At 34.9% G+C, this 22,368-nt stretch overlaps 1 long non-coding RNA gene across 5 annotated transcripts in view; it reads right to left on the bottom strand.

Moving 5' to 3' along the window:
- LOC140686569 (uncharacterized) overlaps positions 1-22,368 on the bottom strand; it is a 464,075-nt gene that overhangs the window by 254,448 nt on the left and 187,259 nt on the right. The window lies entirely within an intron of this gene.

Below are 22,368 nucleotides of genomic sequence, written 5' to 3'. Positions count from 1 at the left end.
CGGAACTCCGACAGAACATCTCCCTCTTCAAAAGATAAAGACGCCAAAAATCTGGTAGGAGAAAAGGAAAAAAGAAAGAACAAAAGGCAAAGCAGCGCGGGAAGGGTCCCGCGGGGAGGGAGCGGCAAAGGAGGACTGGCGCTCGCTCGCTGGGTCTCCCCTCTCCAACTGAGAGGCCAGCGGGACGGAAGGGGAGCCCACGAGGCTCGGATCTGTACAGAGCAGCCCTTGTCTGACAGAACTAAGTTAAACGGGCACAGAGCGTCCCCCCGACACCCAGCCTGAGACGCGGGCCGGCAGCAGCGGGCAGGGCCAGGCTGCACAAGCCGGGCGGAGGACGGGGGCGGCTGCACGGAGGCAGCTCCGGGGGACTGCAAGGGGCTGGGCGCCGTGGCTGTGGGTGTACAGGGCAGAACAACCTGGGCCCTGGATAAAACAGCATTGATGTGCTCTCGGGGAAAGGGTGCATACCCCCATCTCTGAAAACCCGCGGAAACTTTTCAGGGGAGGAGAGGCGGGGCCCAGGCACAGCCGCCATATTCTCCGGCGCTGAGCACCCAGGCAGGGGCAGGGGCGAAACCTGCATCCGCACCGAAGGGCTCAGCAGCGTCAAGGGCCAGACTGAGACGGGCCTACAGCCCAGGACAGGTGGGATCCTTCCATCTTGGTCCCTCAGAGAACTTGCTCCACAAAGACAAACAAGGAGCTGGGTCTTGGCTCAGAGCAGGGACGAGGCTGCCCCTCGGTCTTCCCCGAGCCCACCCGCCGAGCTCGGCCAGGGCGGAGCTTGCAGCTGCACAGAGCAGCGGAGCTACCAGCTGCGCAGGCAGAGGGAGAGCGGCCCCCCCAGTCTGTCGGGCAGGAACACAGCCCCTGACCGAGGTGCTGGGAGGGGGCATGACCCGCCCTCCTGCCTGGCTGGTCTGCAACATCTGACTGCGGCATCCAGAGGGGCAGTGACCCGCCCTCCGACAGCAGAGGAGAGCTGCATCTGACCCCATGTTAGGAGGAGGCGCGATCGGCTTGCCGACAGGTGCTGGGAGCAGCACAGAAGAGGGCGCCAACGGAGGGCCTATGAAAACAAGCTGAGCTTCCAAAACAACACAAGACAGAAGGACTTCACATTAAAAGCACACAGACTCCAGGAGAACACCGACAACCCCTTTTTTTGTTTTGTTTTGTTTTTTGTTTTTGTTTTTGTTTTTTTGTTTCTTTTTTGTTTTGTTCTTAAATCTGTTTTTACCTGTTCTATTTTCAATTACTCTCTTAATTTTTACTTCTTAATTCATTTCTATTTCTCTTGGGTTTTGATGTCCTGTTATTGATTAGACACAGGCTTCAAATACATCTATTCATCTCCCCACCCGTTTATTTTTCTTTTTCGTTTTTTTTTTAAAGGTTTTAAAAGGACGTCTCAATCCGATTAATACTCTGCTTCAACTCGCTCTTCTATTATTCATTATACACCGTTTTCAAACCCTCTTTCTCTCTTCTTTTAAAAATCTTTCTCTCTCTCTCTTATTATTTCTTTCTTTTTTTCCCTAAGTTCTATTCATAAATAGGCATTAGATAGATAAAATCCTTAAGATCCAAAATAGACAACTGATACTCCATAAACCACAGTGCCAGAGAGGTATGAGCAAGATGAAGAAGCAGAGAAACCTTTCCCAATTAAAAGAACAAGAGGAATCCCCTGAAAGAAAGATCAATGAAATAGACATCGATAGCCTACTAGATCAAGATTTCAAAAAAGGAGTGATCAAATTGCTGAAGGAATTAACAGAGATAGTGCTTAGAGAGATAAAATATGTCAAAAATGAAATTGAAGCTATAAAGAAGAGCCAAGCAGAATGGGTAAACTCATTGACAGAGATGAGGAATGATCTAATAGCTGTGCAAAGCCGACTAGTTAATGCAGAGGAACGAATTAGTGATCTAGAAGACAGGGCAATAGAAAGCACCCATTCAGAAGAACTACAAGATAAGCAAATAAAAAATAATGATAATAGCATAAGGGACCTATGGGATAATATAAAGCGTCCCAATCTTCGCATAATAGGGGTCCCAGAAGGGGAAGAAGGATCAAAGGGGATTGAAAAGGTTTTTGAAGAAATCATGACTGAAAACTTCCCAAACTTAAAGAAGGAATCAGATATCCAAGTACAGGAAGCTCAGAGGGTCCCAAACAGGAAGAATCCAAATAGACCCACACCAAGACCTATCATAATCAAGATGGCCAGAGTCAAGGATTAAGAAATGATTCTAAAGGCAGCAAGAGAAAAGCAAAGAGTGAATTACAAGGGAACCCCCATAAGGCTCTCAGCTGATTTCTCTACACAAGCACTACAGGCCAGAAGGGAGTGGCAAGATATATTCAAAGTCCTGAATGAAAAAAAGATGCAGCCTAGGATACTTTATCCAGCAAGGCTATCCTTTAGGATAGAAGGAGAAATAAAAAGTTTCACAGGCAAAAAAAAGCTGCAGGAGTTTGGCAACACTAAACCCATGCTAAAAGAAATATTGAAAGGGCTATTCTAAATAGAAAAGCAGCAGGATGCTACAGAAATGAGAAACTCACAATTGGAAAGGCGGTAACTCATGAATTACAAATAAAGAAAACACGAAATTATAAAAGAAGACATACAAATCACTGAGAGTGGGAGAGGGAGGCAGGGAAATGTAGAATATTTTTTTCTTTCTTTTTTAAATTTTTTTAACAGTAGGATGGGTTTGAGATCATGTTACTATCAGTTTAATAAAAACAGGTATAGGTTAATAGATTTACAAAAAAGGATAACCACAAGTCAAAAATTTACAAGGGAGTCACAAAAATTAAATAAAATCCATGATAATACAAAGGAAAATTACCAAACCACAAAAGGAAGAAGAAAGGAACAAAGAGGATATACCAATTCAACTGCAAAGATAAGTTCAAAATGGCAATAAACACACATCTATCATTAATTACTGTAAATGTTAATGGACTAAATGCTCCAGTCAAAAGGCATAGGGTGGCAGACTGGATAATAAAGCAAGAACCTTCAATATGCTGCATACAAGAGACCCACTTTAGGGAGAAGGACACATATAGATTGAGAGTGAAAGGATGGAAAAGGATATTCCATGCAAATGGAAAAGCCAAAAAAGCAGGTGTTCCAGGACTGATTTCAGACAAAATAGACTTTAAAACAAAGGCCATAAAGAAAGATAAAGAGGGACATTATATAATGATTAAAGGAGTGATACAAGATGAAGACACTACACTCATTAATATATATGCACCCAATATAGGAGCACCTAAGTACATACAAGAATTACTAACAGAGATAATGGGCGATATTGATGGGAATACAATCATAGTTCGAGATTTTAACACTGCATTAACATCACTAGACAGATCTTCCAGACAGAAAATAAACAAGGCAACAGAGAAATTAAATACTACAATAGAAAAACTAGATTTGGTGGATATTTTCAGAGCATTACACCCCCCAAAAATAGAATATACATTCTTTTCAAGTGCACATGGAACATTTTCCAGGATCGATCATGTACTTGGACACAAAAGAAACCTCAACAAATTTAAGAAGATAGAAATTATCTCAAGCATCTTTACTGACCACAATGCCATGAAACTGGAAATCAACAACAGAGAAACAAAGGAGAAAAAAAGGAAAGCATGGAGATTAAACAATATGTTATTGAAAAAACAATGGATCAATGAGGAAATCAAAGCTGAAATTAAAAAATACCTTGAGACAAATGATAATGACAGCACAACCACTCAAAACCTATGGGACACAGCAAAGGTAGTGCTAAGAGGGAAGTTGATAGCGATACAGGCCTTCCTCAAAAAAGAAGAACAATCTCAAATAAACAAGTTAACCCACCACCTGAATGAATTAGAAAAAGAAGAACAAAAAGCCCCAAAAAGCAGCAGAAGGAAGGAAATAATAAAGATCAGAGAGTAATTAAATACAATAGAGATCAACAAGACCATAGAAAATCAACCAAACCAAAAGCTGGTTTTTTGAAAAAGTAAATAAAATCGACAAACCTCTGGCCAAACTCACAAAGAAGAAAAAAGAGAGAGCACAAATTAGCAAAATAAGAAAGGAAAATGGAGAAATTACAACAAACAAAACAGAAATACAGAATATCATACGAGAATATTATGAAAAACTATATGGAACCAAACTGGATAACCTAGAGGACATGGACAAGTTTCTGGAAACATACTGTCCACCAAAACTGAATCAAGAAGAAACTGAACACTTGAACAATCCGATCACTAGAAAGGAAATAGAAATAGCAATTAAAAACCTCCCTACAAATAAAAGTCCAGGACTGGATGGCTTCACTGGGGAATTCTACCAAACATATAAAGACGAACTCATACCAGTCCTTCTCAAACTCTTCCAGACGATTGAAAAGGAGGGAATACTCCCAAACTCATTCTATGAAGTCACCATCACCCTGATACCAAAACCAGGCAAAGACACTACAAAAAAAGAGAATTATAGGCCAATATCACTGATGAACATAGACGCCAAAATCCTCACCAAAATTTTAGCAAATAGAATCCAACAACACATAAAAAAGATTATACATCATGACCAAGTGGGGTTCATCCCAGGGACACAAGGCTGGTTCAACATACGCAAATCAATCAATGTAATACATCATATCAACAAGAGAAAGGACAAAAACCACATGATCATCTCAATTGATGCAGAAAAAGCATTTGATAAAATTCAACACCCATTTATGATAAAAACTCTCGCCAAAGTGGGTATAGAGGGAACATATCTCAACATAATAAAAGCTATATATGACAAACCTACAGCCAGCATAGTTCTCAATGGTGAAAAACTCAAAAGCTTCCCACTAAAATCTGGGACAAGACAAGGATGCCCACTATCACCACTCCTATTCAACATAGTCCTGGAAGTCCTAGCCACAGCAATCAGGCAAGAGAAAGAAATAAAAGGGAATAAAAGATATAAATTGGAAAAGAAGAGGTAAAAGTGTCATTATATGCTGATGACATGTTACTATATATAGAAAACCCTAAAAGGTCCACACAAAAACTACTAGAGCTGATTGAAGAATTCAGCAAGGTAGCAGGTTACAAAATTAACGTTCAAAAATCAGTTGCCTTTCTTTACACTAACGATAAATCAACAGAAAAAGAAAGTAAAGAAACAATCCCCTTTAAAATAGCACCCAAAGTAATAAAATATCTGGGAATAAATCTAACCAAGGAGGTGAAAGAATTATACACAGAAAACTATAAACCATTGATGAAGGAAATTAAAGAAAACTTTAAAAAATGGAAAGATATTCCATGCTCTTGGATTGGAAGAATCAATATTGTTAAAATGGTCACACTGCCCAAGGCAATCTACAGATTTAATGCAATCCCTATCCAATTACCTAGGACATATTTCACAGAACTAGAACAAATCATAATAAAATTTATGTGGAACCATCAAAGACCTAGAATTGCCAAAGCATTACTGAAGAGAAAGAAAGAGGCTGGAGGAATAACTCTCCCAGACTTCAGACAATACTATAGAGCTACAGTCATCAAGACAGCATGGTATTGGTACCAAAACAGACATATGGACCAATGGAACAGAATAGAGAGCCCAGAAATGAACCCACAAACCTTTGGTCAACTAATCTTCGACAAAGGAGGCAAGAATATACAATGGAATAAAGACAGTCTCTTCAGCAAATGGTGTTGGGAAAACTGGACAGCAGCATGTAAAACAATGAAGTTAGAACACTACCTTACACCATATACAAAAATCAACTCAAAATGGATTAAAGACTTAAACATAAGACAAGATACAATAAACCTCTTAGAGGAAAACATAGGCAAAACTTTATCTGACATACATTTCAAAAATTTTCTCCTAGAAGAAATAAAAGCAAGAATAAACAAATGGGACCTAATGAAACTTACAAGCTTCTGCACAGCAAAGGAAACCATAAGTAAAACAAGAAGACAACCTACGGAATGGGAGAAAACTTTTGCAAATGAAACCGACAAAGGCTTGATCTCCAGAATATATAAGCAGCTCATACGACTTAATAAGGAACAACCAAACAACCCAATCCAAAAATGGGCAGAAGACCTAAACAAGCAATTCTCCAAGGAAGACATACAAATGATCAATAGGCACAAGAAAAAATGCTCAATATCACTAATTATCAGAGAAATGCAAATCAAAACTACAATGAGATATCACCTCACACCAGTCAGAATGGCCGTCATTCAAAATCCAAAAATGACAAATGCTGGAGAGGCTGTGGAGAAAGGGGAACCCTCCTACACTGCTGGTGGGAATGCAGTTTGGTGCAGCCACTGTGGAAAACAGTGTGGAGATTCCTCAAAAGACTAGGAATAGACTTACCATATGACCCAGGAATCCCACTCCTGGGCTTGTATGCAGAAGAAAATCTACTTCAGGATGACACCTGCACTCCAATGTTCATAGCAGCACTATTTACAATAGCCAAAACATGGAAACAGCCTAAATGTCCATCAATAGGTGACTGGATAAAGAAGAAGTGGTATATTTATACAATGGAATACTACTCAGCCATAAAACCCGACAACATAACGCCATTTGCAGCAACATGAATGCTCCTAGAGAATGTCATTCTAAGTGAAGTAAGCCAGAAAGAGAAAGAAAAATACCATATGAGATCGCTCATATGTGGAATCTAAAGACTCATGGACAGAGAATGCAGACTTGTGGTTACCAGGGGGGTAGAGGGTGGGAAGGGATAGACTGGGATTTCAAAATTGTAGAATAGATAAACAAGATTACACTGTATAGCACAGGGAAATATACACAAAATGTTATGATAAATCACAAAGAAAAAAATGTGACAATGAGTGTGTATATGTCCATGAATGACTGAAAAATTGTGCTGAACACTGGAATTTGACACAACATTGTAAAATGATTGTAAATCAATAAAAATGTTAAAAAAATTAGCTATGAATCAGGTATTACAGTATACATTTACCAGTTTATATTTAATAGTTGGAATAAATTACAGTTGCTTGCTCAAAAAAAAAAAAAAGATCTGATAAAATAATTGACACCTAGTTATGAATGATAATTTTTCATTTATTCCAGGGAAATGTGCTATACCACAGGAAAAAGGTTTACCCAAAAGAATGAATGTATAATTCTTTAATTTTGGTAACAGAAGTACCCAGGTAAGAGAAAAACTATATCGCATGATGCACAGAGTAATAACTATTCTCACCACACATGTATTTGTCTATTCTGCTAACCTCATAAAGGTGACATCTTTTCCATTTTCCAAAAATCTGGCAATGCTACCAACAACTCAAAATCCAGAAAAATGACCTAGTACTTATTTAAGTTTCTGAAATATTTGTATAACACTTTCCCTCTATACTTTGAGTTTGTGTTCCTTTATGGCTTCCTTATTTGATATAACTGTGTAATTACAGATTGTAATTGTACAAAGTACAATTTAAATTTTAAATTGAAAGTTTTACAGAAAAGGGAAAGATAAATCAATATTTCCTGTAGCATTATTATTCACTATTGACAAAGTGTATTATTCACTACTGATAAAATGGTGTATCAAGCATTTATAATTATATATGATGCATAATCAGGTATATTTCTAACTAGAAAGAATTTCCATTTGGACCAAGCTATTATGAGAACCAATTTTTTTTCCACATAACTTTGAATATCTGCATCCTGGAGAAGTTTCCATAGACTAGCTTCAAGCTCTGTAAACTTCTAACTCTTATTTTCCTCCAGTATTCACATAATTCCAGTGCCAGGTACTTTGAGGTATACTCACATATTTGCATACATGAGTGTATGTATACATATATACACTTTCTATATGACTGTGTCCCAAAGCATATGGCACTGAAAGTATCTAAATATGAGTGGATATTCATATAGAACTATGTATGAATATTTTGTTTACATAATTATGTATGTATACGTATATATGTATATGTAGATAATTTCTATATGAACATAAACCAAAGCAATTATAAGCTATATATATGTATACATGTATATAAACATGTATGCATATGCACATACATATGCAAATCTATTTACATATACATGAATAATAGCACAAAACTAGGGTTCTTCACTCTTCACTAGAATCAAATTAGTATAAATTTGGTGCAGAATAAGATGTTAAAAGGTGTGTTCCCTACAGCAACCACTAAGAACTCAACAAATGTAGTTAAAAAGATCAGGTTACATAAGTGATTGCCAGACCTGGCATGCTTCTGAAATCCCTCTGAGTAGATGGCTATGTACTCCCAGGCTTTATGCCTGTAGGTAGCTTAAAGCCCATGTATCATAATGTTCACTCTAAGTGTTGCTTAAAGCCCATGTATCATAATGTTCCAATAAAACTTTATAACCAAAAAACAGAAGTCAAACTCCTGTTCTAGATGATTACAGGTGAAAAGAGTATAGCATGAAGCTTTATGAAAAATGGAACTATCATTTAGATATTTTTATTTGTTCCACATCTCACCTAATTACTTAAGCAATGACATTAGTCTTACAGGTAGGCTGAACTTACAAATGGCAGTATAATATGTACATTAATGGGAGATAACAACTCAATCAATATAATAAAATGTTTTTCAGGTTCTAAACATGTAATGACAAAGGATAAAACAATTATTTCTATGGTGCTGAAAAGCTAATAACTAAATGGATCAATGTCAAACAAGATGCAAAAAAAAAAATTACACCCAGAACATTAGTAATTTTAATTTTAACTAATACATTTGCATTTTATGTTGTATTAGCCTGGTCATTGTTGGAAAATAAAAGTCGTAAACAAAACCATAAATTGCACAATGACCAGAATATTGAGATAGTTGTCACAAGATGTGGATCAGCTTTTCTTTTAGTCATAACTTTAACTTTTTTTATGGCTTATTATGTCATCTGTTATATTATCAGAAATAACCAGAAGTGGCAGCCTTAAATTGTAGGGTCCAAAAGAAAACCAGGTGTGATGAAGTCTATTCTGTATTATCCCTCTGACTGGAAAAAAATAATGTAGTTGCAATGCTAATAAATACCTATAATAATGACCTGAGACAATGTCTTGAATTATCAAAAATATAATACAAGATTAGATTCTATTATTATGGTTTCTGAGTATATTATACAAAACTCTCTGAAACTTTTTAATTATATGTTATTTATTACCTAGGTCTATTTAATAATGAGAATGTCCTATTCCTTAAAAATTATCAATAAACACTTAATCATATATTTATTCAGAAATATCTCACACTATTGGGACAAAAACCTTAGTCCTAACATAAGTTTTAAGAAAGATTAAAAACTCATAAAATGATCATTTACGTGTTTCTACATTCTACAGTCACCTTTTCAAACTCATATTTTCATTCATGCTCTTTTCTCTTCAGAACACTTTCTGACAGCCCACTGACTTTAGACAACATATTAATGTGTACTCCACAGCACACATTATTATCATTATTGTCACAGCTTGTACATCCTTTATGCAAATGATAAGAATAATATGACAATTGACAGTGTTACTGAATTAATTTTACAGAATATAAATTTGTCTCTTCATGAGGCTTGCATCAAGTATCCAATTATAAACATATTACTAATTTTGAGGGCTTTAAAAGAAGTCTTTCATTAATGTTTTTTAGTGACCATTTACAATTTTATTCTAGGTATATTCTTTAACAGTTTAGTGTGCATATCTTTGGTTTAGAATTTTAAAGTCCACTTTTTTTTCTTCCTGATCCTTCTTTTTTGAAAAACTATTTCTGTGATATATATTTAATTTAAAATGTACTTCTGTTCAATAAGCTAGTCTGGGGTACATAATGAATTGAGTTTCTCTGACAATGAATTTCAAATAGATTTTGTGTGTGGGATTATTAAGAGGTAAGAGATATCCCACATTTTCCTAAAATGAATACTCCATTTATTTAATGGGTGGTTTGTGTGCTTAAGGCACTCTTTCAATTTGTATCACTTGGTAATATAGCCACCAGGAGGTAGGTTGGCTTTCTCACCCTAAATATATTTAATGCTTTCTTCAGCCCTCAGCATCCATTTTCCCTAACCAGTTGGGGCATATCTTGTAAACAGAATAAATAATTAGCTGCTTAACAGCTTCTTACTTGGAACATGAATTTTTAATCACTTAAGTGCAACATGGCAGAATGAGTGAACATATGCCTATATTTTCCTAAGAAAATAATGATCAGAATCACTATTCTCAGCAGGGCTCTTTAAAAAAAGAGAGAGATTTAATGGAGCTTGGTGGCCTCAAGACACTAACAGTAACCAAGAATGCAGCTAGGTTTCTTGGAAAAACTCTGGCTCCTACATTTAAGAACAGTATCTGTAAGCTAGGTATCACCCCAACAAATTCCCTTTTAAGTATCCTGACTGCCAAATTAGCAGTCAAGAGGTCCACACTTTAGTTACAGTGAGATACATTTTAATCAAGTGTCTTATTTTTCATATTTTCCCAAAACACAGTTAACAAAAATAGAGAGTTCATAATATGAATTATTTCAATACTTGAAACTTGACCGTAGAATTTTTCCTAGTTTTCCAGTAATGGTATGGTTCATCTCTTTCATGGCTATAAATTTTCTACTCCCCTTTTCTTTCTAGTAATTAAAGCAATATTGCCAGAAGAATGACATTATAAGTCACACTGAAGAGCCAATTAGCTTTTTTTGTACATGATTTATACAAACAAGCTTTAGTATGTCCTGAGTTATTTATCCCAATTTAGGTCACATGCCCCGATTTTAAAATGTTACAGTTCTCCTCTGTGTCATGAAAAAAACATCTTATTCAATAAGTTTACATGCGCTATGCCCTTTATTAATTCTTGCATGCTAGATAACTTTTCCAAAGTACTGCATCTTCTGATTCATTTTTTTCTTGAAGTGTCATATTTGAGTTACTCAGCAGAAACATAGTTTTTCACTGTGTACTTAGAAAGAGACAGAAACTTTCCTTTTCCTCCCCACTCCCTCCCTTTCCCTCCCCCATCCCTCCCTCAATCTCTTTTCTTTTCTTTCTTTCTTGCATTTTGAATTAAAGAAACAACAACAACAAAAAGCCCTGATTTCCAATTTAAACCATTAGCAAGACCTGTGGTTGGATGCCATTATGCTACTAATGGATCCACAGTGCAATGTGACACCACTTGCGATTTCCATTGGGAAATACATGCACATAATACACATGTTTATTTTAAGTCTAAAAGGGTATACTAATGGTTTCAGCACTTTAGTGTTAAGTAATGAAAAAATTTCCCCTTTGGTAGGAAACGTGTTGTAATGTAATCCATGTTTTCAAGGGATAATAGGGTCTTTTCTCTCTTTATTGGGACTATGCTGAAGTTTCAAATTAGATTCATCAATTAAGGTGAAGCATGGACATGCTTGTAGTTTGCTCCAATTAACTCTCACCTCACCTTCTGTCCCATATGCACCTGGAGACCTCATTCTCACAATCTTCAACTAGACACATGGTTGCTCTAGCATTGCTCTAAGATTCCACTGCTCTAGATTATAACTATATTGAATTTGTGTTTATGATTTATTATTATGTCATTGCAGTTTGTTGGTTTGTTTCACTAAATTTCATTTGAATATTTGATAGCTGCTAGATCCTAACAAGATAGATTTGCTTTCTAAAAATAAATAAAATACTCTAATTCTTAAACTTAGCAGAGACTATCACATTCATATTTCAGATTAGGAAACTAAGGTCCTGTCAGTTTGCTCAAGCACTGTTATCTTGAATCAACTGAGTAACTAGTTAGCGTTTCCCGTATTTCCCTTTTTTCTCATTTTTATTACTACTAGCAGTCCAAGCCAAGATAAGAAATAATACAATTTAGTGCTCAGCTAGTGGAACTTGTACATTTCAGAATGTGAAGAAAATATTTAAATTAGAGAGGACATTCTGCTTCCAGTTTGGTTTGCAGAAACCAGAGACCATCAGTGGGTGTAACTAGAGAATAAGAACTTACTCTCTCACAGTCTTAACTGCTTCCCAGGCACTTGTTATTCCAGCAGTGCAGGCCACATTTTCTTAGGAGACAAAGTTGTCCAATTGTTCAAGGATAAGCCTGTCTATTTTCCTCACTTTCAGATTCTAACTTTACTCAGGAGGGCACACTATTGGTGTGGCTTCAAGAATCAACTAAAAACTCATATTAAGTCTAGACAAAATCTGGCATTTGCAAGCACTTAGGAAGACTGTACATTCCCTAAAACTGGCAGATGTCAAGCACTGAATACTACATGTTTAAGACATGTTATGATAACATGAATGCTTAGCTGCCTACAAGTCAGGTAAAAAGTAACTGTGGAATACTACAACGTTGTAGAAGGGACAGTGACTTGTAGGGGTGATCTGTCATTAGGATTTTATAATATTAGTTAAGTTTTGTACACAGCTTCTTACATAATACTTGCATATCTTCACTGGCTACAGGCTATAGTGAGCAGATTCCATCCACGTATACCAAGGCTTTTAATCACAAGAGTGGGTATTTTTAGCAGTCATTTCAAGGATGTATTAAAAAAGACAGTGGTTTATACTGTCTTCTTGTATACTATTTCCTCTTAAATGTATCTTTTTCTTTTGTGCCAATATTTTGTCATCAATATGGAGCTTTCAGATAAACATTAATTTTTGTTTGAATTTTTACAAATATTGTTCATAACATATTCTTTTGTCACTTGTTCCCAAGACTATCAAATAATATTTTAAAACTTAATAAAATGATTATTTTGAAAGTCTGACCATCTCAAGATAGCAAACACTTCCTCTAATTCATTGCTTTTAAAACACTTCAATAGAGAATATACTTGAGATTCTTAATACATTAAAATTTTACTGAAAATTATATTTTTCCTAAGGTAGTACTAATTTTTTTTTAAATTCAAACTGTAAACTAAATGAAAAGAAGTACACTCATTGTACATTAAGTAAACTGAGACACAGAAGGGCTGTGTGGTTTACCATTGGTTAGACAGCTGGCTTTCACCAGGACTGGATGAAATTCACACCTCCTTTGCAATTCTCCTATTCTTTACATTCAACTTTTTTATGTTAACAATGCAAGATAGAGGCTCTGGCAATTAAAAAAGGTTTATACATTTTAGCCACTAAATGTAGAATGATACTTTCATACTGTGTTTATGTAATAGGATTATCGTTCAGCCTACATCTAATTTCAGTTCTTTGCTTAAAACTTACTCAATTGCTCAAAAGTTCTTGTCATTTTAAAAATGTAATGACTAAATAATTCTGCTTTAAGTGGCAAAAGTGGTTAATTTGGACATGCACTGATAAGAAGAGGCAAGGGAAGACAGTAATAGGGCAGTCAATGCCAACTGAAATAAAACAATTGTGCCAGCAGTTGGAATGCCATATGGAAAAATGAAGCCTGGTTTCATAACCAGGATGGAGAAAAATCTGTCAAGGGTTATTTTTATTGCATATTCAAGACCTGATAAATTGTGTTAATTGCTAAAAGAATGGGAGTTAACCAAGAATGGATTTATTGTGATAGGAATGGAATATGTTGAGAACACCAGGATAGTTTCAGAAATGTGTATAGGTGGTAGTTTAAGGTTTTGTGTTTGTTTTTCACTTAGAACTGGCAGGGGAAATTTAAACTTTATTCCATTCCTATTAAAACATATTTCTTATGTCTTTCCTACATTTGTAACACAGAAATCTCAGAAATCTTGAGCCATTTAATATGAATTTAATTCTATTTATCACATAACTAAACAGCTATGGGATAAAGGCATTCACATTAAATGACAAGAATTTTGGGTGTTCGTAAAATGTTACTATTTTAGAGAGCACTATCTGCTTCATAACTTCCAACCATAAATAAAGTACTTTTCTTTTTTTGTTTGTTTTTGTTATTGTTGACTTTTACACTGAATATAGCAGTCATAGTTAAAATTTAAAGTCCAAACTAACATGAACACATAAATTTTAGACTCACATATCCAATCACCGTCTTTCAAACTCTCCAATTCAGGTCAAATATAATTTTAAAGAATCAATTTTGCATACAAACTGTGAACACTCTTTACGCACTAGCTTTTTGCAGATTGTAAGAAGCAAGTTTAACAGAAGAAAGACATAAAAGCTACTAAGTAAGGAGTTTCTGCTTTTTTAAGACAAGAATAAATTGGAAAAGATTATAAACAATTAAACAAAAAAGGTGCCACATTGAGAACTAAATGACAGCAGCTTTTCAGATAAGATCCATTCCAGAAAAACTGTCTTTTAGGAGCAGTCCTAGAATAAACTAGTCTTTTAAAAGTTCACCAGATTATTCTCATTTCCTAGAACTATTGTATATTCTCCCTAGGTGTTCTTAACTCCATACTAGCCTAGAAAATTTTTTTTAAATTTCAGGATGAGCCAATTGACCTAGCCTCAATGATTTAGAATCAAATAGCCTTCTTCTAAGTCAGTGATTTCAGACAACAATTACAGAGGACCTGACTTTCAGTATTCTAACCTGGAAAAGTCATGACATCATCAGGAACTTAAGTAAAGCTGTAATAGTTGAGACATAATGTTCATACAAACTACAAAATTGTCTATGGAATTACTATATACAGACTTTTGTCAGAGGCATGCCTACTGTCTCAGTGTGGAAACCTGAAACAATAAGGCATATGCACGCTTTTGTACAAACCAACTGATGGTGCATTATCCATTAACGTACCTTAAACTTATTGAGTAATTATCACTAGCAGTAAACTTAAAGCTAAAATATTTCTTTCCATTTGCCTCTGTAATATAGGAATGTCTTGAGAATAATAAAATATTAAATATACATTACATTGAAATGTATTAGAAGAATAATGCAATATGAAAATAATAATACTTTATTTTAAAACATAAACAATTGCATAATCTGATTTAGATTCTCCTGCTCTAGTCCCATATCACACTGAACTTCTTTAAAACACAGTACCATTTTGTTCACATGTCGTCTTTCTGGCCTATAAGCTCCCTGCGGGCAAGGACTAAATCTCTGTTGTCACCACTACATTTTGCTACCAAACACAGTGTTTACTAAACAGAACAGGTCCTGGACACATTTTTAAGTAAATAAAAACTTTCCCTAAAATTTGATTAACCAGGACATAGATTTCTGAAATGATGTGATATGTTGTGATGTAAATGGATTTCAAAGATAAGTAAACAATGTTTAGAAGTGGTAGTTGCAAATTTTATACATGTTTCTTAATAATGAATCAATTTCTTAATATGAGCCAGTATTAAATGTTACGTGAATCTGTATCCTCTTTCAATGGATCTAAAGCATATACATTGTATCTAGCTGGTTCAATATTAAGAAATCCAGTACTACCATGTGGACAAAGCAATGTAAGCCCTGTATTTTAAGGCCAATGCCTGATTTCTTGTGGAAAATCAACACATACACTTTTTTTTTCCTCAAACAACAGTGCTGGACTGAATTGTAGGGGAGTCAACCTCTTTACCTACAGTACCTCTTAATGTTCTGTCAATGCTCAGAAGAATACAGGTTACTAAACATATTTTTTAAAGTTAAAATTTTGTATTTAATATTGAAAACAAATCAAAGAAAAATTATATGCATATTTCAGCAGGCAGCAAGATAAGATAATAATCACAAAGATAGTAAAATAGCTGCAATAAATACTACTATTTATAAAGCAGCCAGGAAGTGTCAGGCAATTTTAAAACTACCTTACACACATTATCTGATGCAATCCCCACATCTACTTTATACGTGAGAAAATTCATTTTCAAGTGACATACAGGAAGCTATAACAACTTATTCAGTCATGTGATTTGAGTTCAAGAACCATGATTGGACATCAGGTTTACTGAATGCTCAAATACCTATATTATCCTCTATTCAAAGTAACGTGTAGGTTGACACTGTAAATCCAAGTACAATTGGCATTTGATATGTTTGCTTCTCTGATTTCAATTTTCATTTAATATCACTAAAAATTAATTTTCCTTGAGTAAATTCAGCAGCAACTATGGTAATCTTTCCAAATAAGATGAATTGTATATTTAGTAATAAATTTCCTGATGCTGCATGTGATACTTAATCCTTTAGTTGAGACAAAGGAAAGTTACAAGAAAAAAGTAGAGTAAGGTTTATTCCACAGTATAATGAAGAAAATATTCAATGTGACAAAAACAAATAATACCTCTATATGAACATATACCATCCTCTAAAAAAGTTTTCAAAACTCATCTGGTCCACAAAAGTGTATTACAGAATACAGGAATAAAAATAGTTACGGTGACTAAAAACTAATTGTATATTGATTCTGATTTACTCATTTTCAGACTGGTCCATTACTTTCATTTTGTCTAAGAATGCTTATTGATTTTGTTTATTATCTTTCCTTACATGTATTAGAATTTTAGTTTGCAAGTTCATTTAGTACATTTTTAAACTTTTTTTTGTTGATCCCTTTGATCTATCAACACATTGTGATTGTGTGGAATTTTTCATTTTTTTTTTAAATGAAGGCTTGTTACTCCCATCCCATAGTGATATCGAACATACATACATTACAGGGCCAATCACCTTATCATGAAGCAATTTAGCTCAATTTCTACCTACAAGTTCTACCTCCAGCAGCCCCAGGCATAGGTTAGCTGCAGCTTTTTTTCCAGGTAAAGGACTCAGGACCCCTGGACAAGATCTTAATTTCATTCACAATAACTACATGTTATCTTTATCATTACAGTTTTTGGCACTTAGAGCATTTTCCTCTTGTTTTTCTTCTTTCTTTCTTTTTCGTTTTTTGTTTTTTGTTTACTTGCTGCGGAGATGCAGAGGGTGAGAGCATCTATTACTCTGTTCTGTCCTCACTATGTTCATTGCTTTAGTTCATTTTCTTTCATGTATTGTAATAATATTGCAATAATATCACAATAATTGCCTTTTGAGAAGATCTTCAGAGGTAGAAATGACATAACTTTAAGGCTGATAGAATGTAGTAGAAGCCTAGGTCAAAACGTGCATTTTGGAGAGGTAAATGAGTGGGACCAGTGTTGATATAGAAATACAAAAGGAAGAGGAAGTTAAAAAGCTTAGATAAGAAGTACAGTTTTGAACTGTTAAGTTCTGGGATCCTGTAGAGCATCCAGGAAGCTCTAGGTCTGACTTAGACACATCAGATCATGTGTCTGAAATAGCGCACAATGAAAAGAACGCTGAGCTGCACATCAGGACGCTTGCTTATTTGTTGTTGTTCTTATCCTTTGTTCTCTACTCATATTTGTTTTCTTTTTTTGTTTTTGATGTGTGTCTCTCTCTGCATGTATTTGTTTTTAATATTAAGCAGGTTTTATTTGTCATGTAGGCTCTTTATATGTAGAAGCTGTTTTTATAGTAATATCAGCTTCATCATTATATTAGGTAATTGTAATAATCAACTCATCAAAGAATCTGTAGAGTCCTGCACAAAATTAAGGTGCAGAGTTCTATACAAAGCTAAGGAGTTATCATTAGGTGATTTAACCCCACATTTAATGAGACTAGACCTCAATGATTTATTTTTATTTTTAGACATTCATAATTGGCATACTTCAGCAGTGTTACTTAAAAATAATCTAAAGCATAGTGTTCATTCTTTCTGCATATTACAGGTCTTCTAGACTACTGTGTCACTTTATAAAAATTATTTTATTTTTTCCACAGAATTCCATTTAATTTCTAAGAACCCTTTTGTATCTTAAAATCTGGACAATCTGTTTGTCTTTTAAAAAAATTTTTATAGGCTAAATATATCCACTTCCAAAAAAGAAAAATAATCCTTAGCACAAAAGTTAATTAAGTGGTCAATTAATTTACAATAGATTAAAAAAAACTCAAAATATTAAGCAAAAATCACTTTTGAAATTAAAACTTTAAAAAAAATATATGAGGGTGCTATATTTTATTATTTGAAAGAATGTTTTAGGAAATAGAGACCATGACTAGAGATTATAATACTTAATCTTAAATTATGTGTTATAATACTTGAGAAATTTCCTATGATACAAATTATCATGGTACGAGTTCTCTCAAGTTTATTTTTAGAAATTTGCTTTTCCATAACTGTATCCTTTGTTTCTGAGAGATTCCGCCATAAACACTCAGAATCACATCCCTCATGTCCACTTTATTTCTCTCTCTGCTGATGATAACCATCTGCCATTGGCTGATTCTCTGCATCCTCCACCTCAGGCTAGAGTTGCTCCTACCCTCTGACTTCAAAGAATTGGAGCAGTGCTCTCCAAAGCTTCCATTATTAATCTCTTATTTGTCTAAGGAATCCATCCAAAGTTTCATCCTCCAATCCTACATCAAGGTCTTCCCAAAATAACTAATAATGTTATTTTCCTTTTGGGGTCTCTTGACCCCTTCCATGGATGTATGATCTAGGTTGATCTTTATGTGAGAGTTCAATGTCAGTACTTTTTCCACAAAACCTGTGTTCATCAGTAGTAATTCTGGTACATTTATCAAATATTTATTATTTTATAATCTAGGGACTACTGACCAGAGGAAAAAGTTGAGGCTCTAAGCTGAATGTATGCCTTGCATATGGAAAATTTCAAAGGGAGGGTGGTTGCCTCCATGGAAAGTCAGGGCCCTATTCTCCCTTTACTAGTTTTCACATTTTACTAAAACTGGTGATAGAAGAGAAGCAGCAGAGGCTAAGGCATATGGAAACACTTATAAAACCGACCCTGCCAGGCTGAAGTGAACCCAGGTGATGACAGTGAGTGCATATTTCTCTAATTAGGCCTACTTCTGTTCACTCTCGTACTTAAAGTTATTTTATCCTTTACATCAATAGGCTATTTACGTCCCTTCCTTTCATGGGTGTATTCAGATAAATACATTCTCCAGCAATGATTTCTAGTGCTTCATAAAATACATGTCCTTTTCTTCAAGGTGCACGGCCATGCTGTATTTCCCAGGTTGCACTGCAGGTGTGGCTTTGTGACTGAATCCAAGCCAATGCATTTGAGAAGAAATAGTAAGTGCTGCTTCCACAGTGGAACATAAAAAATCTCCCATGCATTCTCACTCTCCCTCCTTCCTCTTTCCACAACTGAAAGCTGACATGACAACTTATGCTTGATTATGCAGATAAGAACAGGCTGATAGAGGAAACCAATGCTAAAGATGGCAAAATGTCTAACAAATTGAGTACCTGAAAGATTTTGTGAGTAGACCCCGGTGCCCTGCCCACCTGCACAGATGTTCTGTAATAAGCCACTGAAATTTTGGTCTGTATTTGCTACCCTGTAGCCTAAACTATACAAACTAATGCAGTATCTGTGAGATTCTTGGAAATTGGTGATTTATAAATTGTGACTACTTAGGATTTTATATTCTTTACCTCTTCAATCTTCAAAGTTTTGTGATTTTGTGAAGAACTGTGATTAGCTGATTGTTTCTCCTGTCTCAATGATTGTTTTACCACAGAGTAACACAGCTATTTAATTGGTAGGAATTTCAACTCAAATCACAAATACAACAAATGGACAACGGCTACTGAATATCTGAAAATTAAGCCTTTTCCTTTGGGGGAAAAGGGCCTGCTTTATGCTCAATTATCTAATTAATGGCCGCAAATCACCTCTGCTTGAAATGGCTACACTAGGAAAAAGCCACTGTATATTAAGATGTAAAACATAGATAATTTCATTTTATTGTAGTTCTCAACGATCCCCTGAGATCTGATTAAGTAATTATATAGACCTCAGCACTGCTTGTTCAATAGCATTTGAGATACTTTATCACATAGAAGCTAATAATTTATTATTATTCAATCTTCATTTATCAAATAGTCAGTGTAAAGGGAGTAACATATTGTAAAAGACTTTTTCATGAACCATTCAGAAAGTAAGCAAATTGGAGTTATTTACCTGTTGAGTGATGGTGGACACAGATACAGTTCTGAAACGGCTAATAGATCCTTGTGGTGGTCTCTGACATTCAGATCAGGCGTGATGGACACCTGTTTCTTAAAGTTCTGCCTTAATGTCATATATGTATGTGTGTGTGTCTGTTTTAGATTAAATGAATGCCTTTATATTACACATAAGATGGCTAAATGTTACCCTTAAGTTTCCAAGTGGCTTTAGATATTTCATTTATCACTTCTGTAGAATTTTTGTCTTCATAAATTGTTTATATTGCAATGAAGGATAAAACATTAATGTGTGGAATGGATACATTGTTTAAGTGCATTTTTATTTTAAAATCTCTATATTGTGTCTTTCTGTGTCATACATGATAATAGTAACAGTTAATACATTTGATGGCTTACCTATTTGCCATGTGCTGCTACAGTGCAATACATATGTTAATTTATATAACAGTCTCAGTGGCTACAAGAGTTTACCATTTTGAAAATTAGGAAATGGGCTTTTAGAGAGGTTTAAATATCTTGCTTGAGGTCACAGAGCTAGAAGTAACGGATGTGATTTGAGCCCAGTTGGTCCATTTCAAGAATACGGGATGCATACTGCCTGCATTTTTACTTATAAGCATCTAAGTAAGCTTTGAGATATATTTTAGGTGTTTTTCCCAATATTTATTCAAAATTGTAAAAAGGCCAAAGTAAACATAAAACCAGCTTTATTTTACTGCATGAGTATTTTACTTGAAAATGTATAGAGGAGATTATAGATGATTAACTGCATTTGAAGAAGCTTAAATTAAGAATATTGTTCACTCATCTCAAACCTATGGTCAAAATCAAATGCAAGTACTGGAAGCCATGAGAGTTCTAGGATATCTGTTCTAAAAAAAACTGGGTAGGCTATTTTTCACAAATCAGTGTAAAAGCAGTCTTGATCCTGATTGTTTTCTCCTCATTTCCTTGATCCTTACATCTTTTTAAGAGTACAGGTTGTTTTTGTTCTTATTTTGACATATCAATCAGACTTAGGTTCATTTCTTGTTCTCTCAATGCTTTTGACACATGGCATGCTATAAAAAGTCTTGACTTCTTTTTTCTTTTGGTAATAATAGCTAGTAATTCTAAACGGTAATAGTAATAATTTTCACTTCATGAAGTATAGAGGGATTAAATAAGCCTTTCAGGTACGTTACATTGCATACGATCAGGAACAAAACAGAAGCACAGATAAATGATATTTAATAACAATAATAACAACAACAACAACAACAATGTGAAATTGTACAGAAATGTTCAGTTGTATCTTCTTATGGTTTAACTTTAAAAATAAATCACTAAAACTAAAATAACAAAATTTAAATTACCAGCATGGCTTTTACGAACTACAACTGAAAAGCAGAATAATTGGCCTTGAGTGAGAAATACAACCCCTAGTGCCCAATGAAGACTGGCTATGATATTTCCTACTGAGCCTCCATTACAAGAGACAGCAAAAGATAGAAGTGCTGCAGTACAGATTACCACCATACCTACTGAAGAGGAAAAAAGATACGAGGTCTGAGTAAATATAGTAGACAGTGGTTGCTGAGCTCGCCAAGAGCCCCTGAGAAATGTTCTCTTTAGAAGACAGCACAACAGAAGACAAGGAAGCCTTTCCTAAAGCATTCTGTAGTCCTCTTTGAAATCTCTTAGTCTGAAAGTAAAGAAACATTCCAGAACCCATTCTGCTAACCACAGTGTGAAGTCATCAACCATATTAGGAATAGTTTGGAATGTTCTATAGTACATAATTATGACACAGTCATAAGATTTTTTTTTCAGTTAGATTTATGTCAAACTATTGCTCTGGAAAGATCAATTTACCCACACTCAATTCACAACTATTGATATTTATTCAGCCTTAATTTTATTTGATAATGCCCATATTACTCTCCCTCAAATGAATTAAAAAACTCTCATTCCCGTAATACTTTCTTTCAGTCATTTCATAAATTTTTCTATTACACTGTTAATGATTGGGTAAACTATGTGATCTTTTCTTTTGCCTGACATGAAAACAATATTTATACATCACCTCTTCTGGGATTTAATTAAATCAACTTTGAACCACTTAAGAATATTATTAAATGTTAAATAGACATAACTCATTCCTGTTATTTGTGCTGGCAAACTATACTCATTTTGTTGAGAGTATGAGCATCTTAACTCCATGCTCATTTATCTCAATTTTCTATTGGAAATAAAAATAAATACTGGATGTGCATATGTACCCTGTTTCAATACAATCCTCAGAAAGACCTCTGGAGATTTCTAGATAATGCCAC

This window comes from Vicugna pacos, chromosome 2 (genome assembly GCF_048564905.1).
Source record: "Vicugna pacos chromosome 2, VicPac4, whole genome shotgun sequence".
Lineage (NCBI taxonomy): Eukaryota > Metazoa > Chordata > Mammalia > Artiodactyla > Camelidae > Vicugna > Vicugna pacos.
Note: the sequence above shows the minus strand (reverse complement) of the source record. Positions and strands in the feature narration are given on the sequence as shown.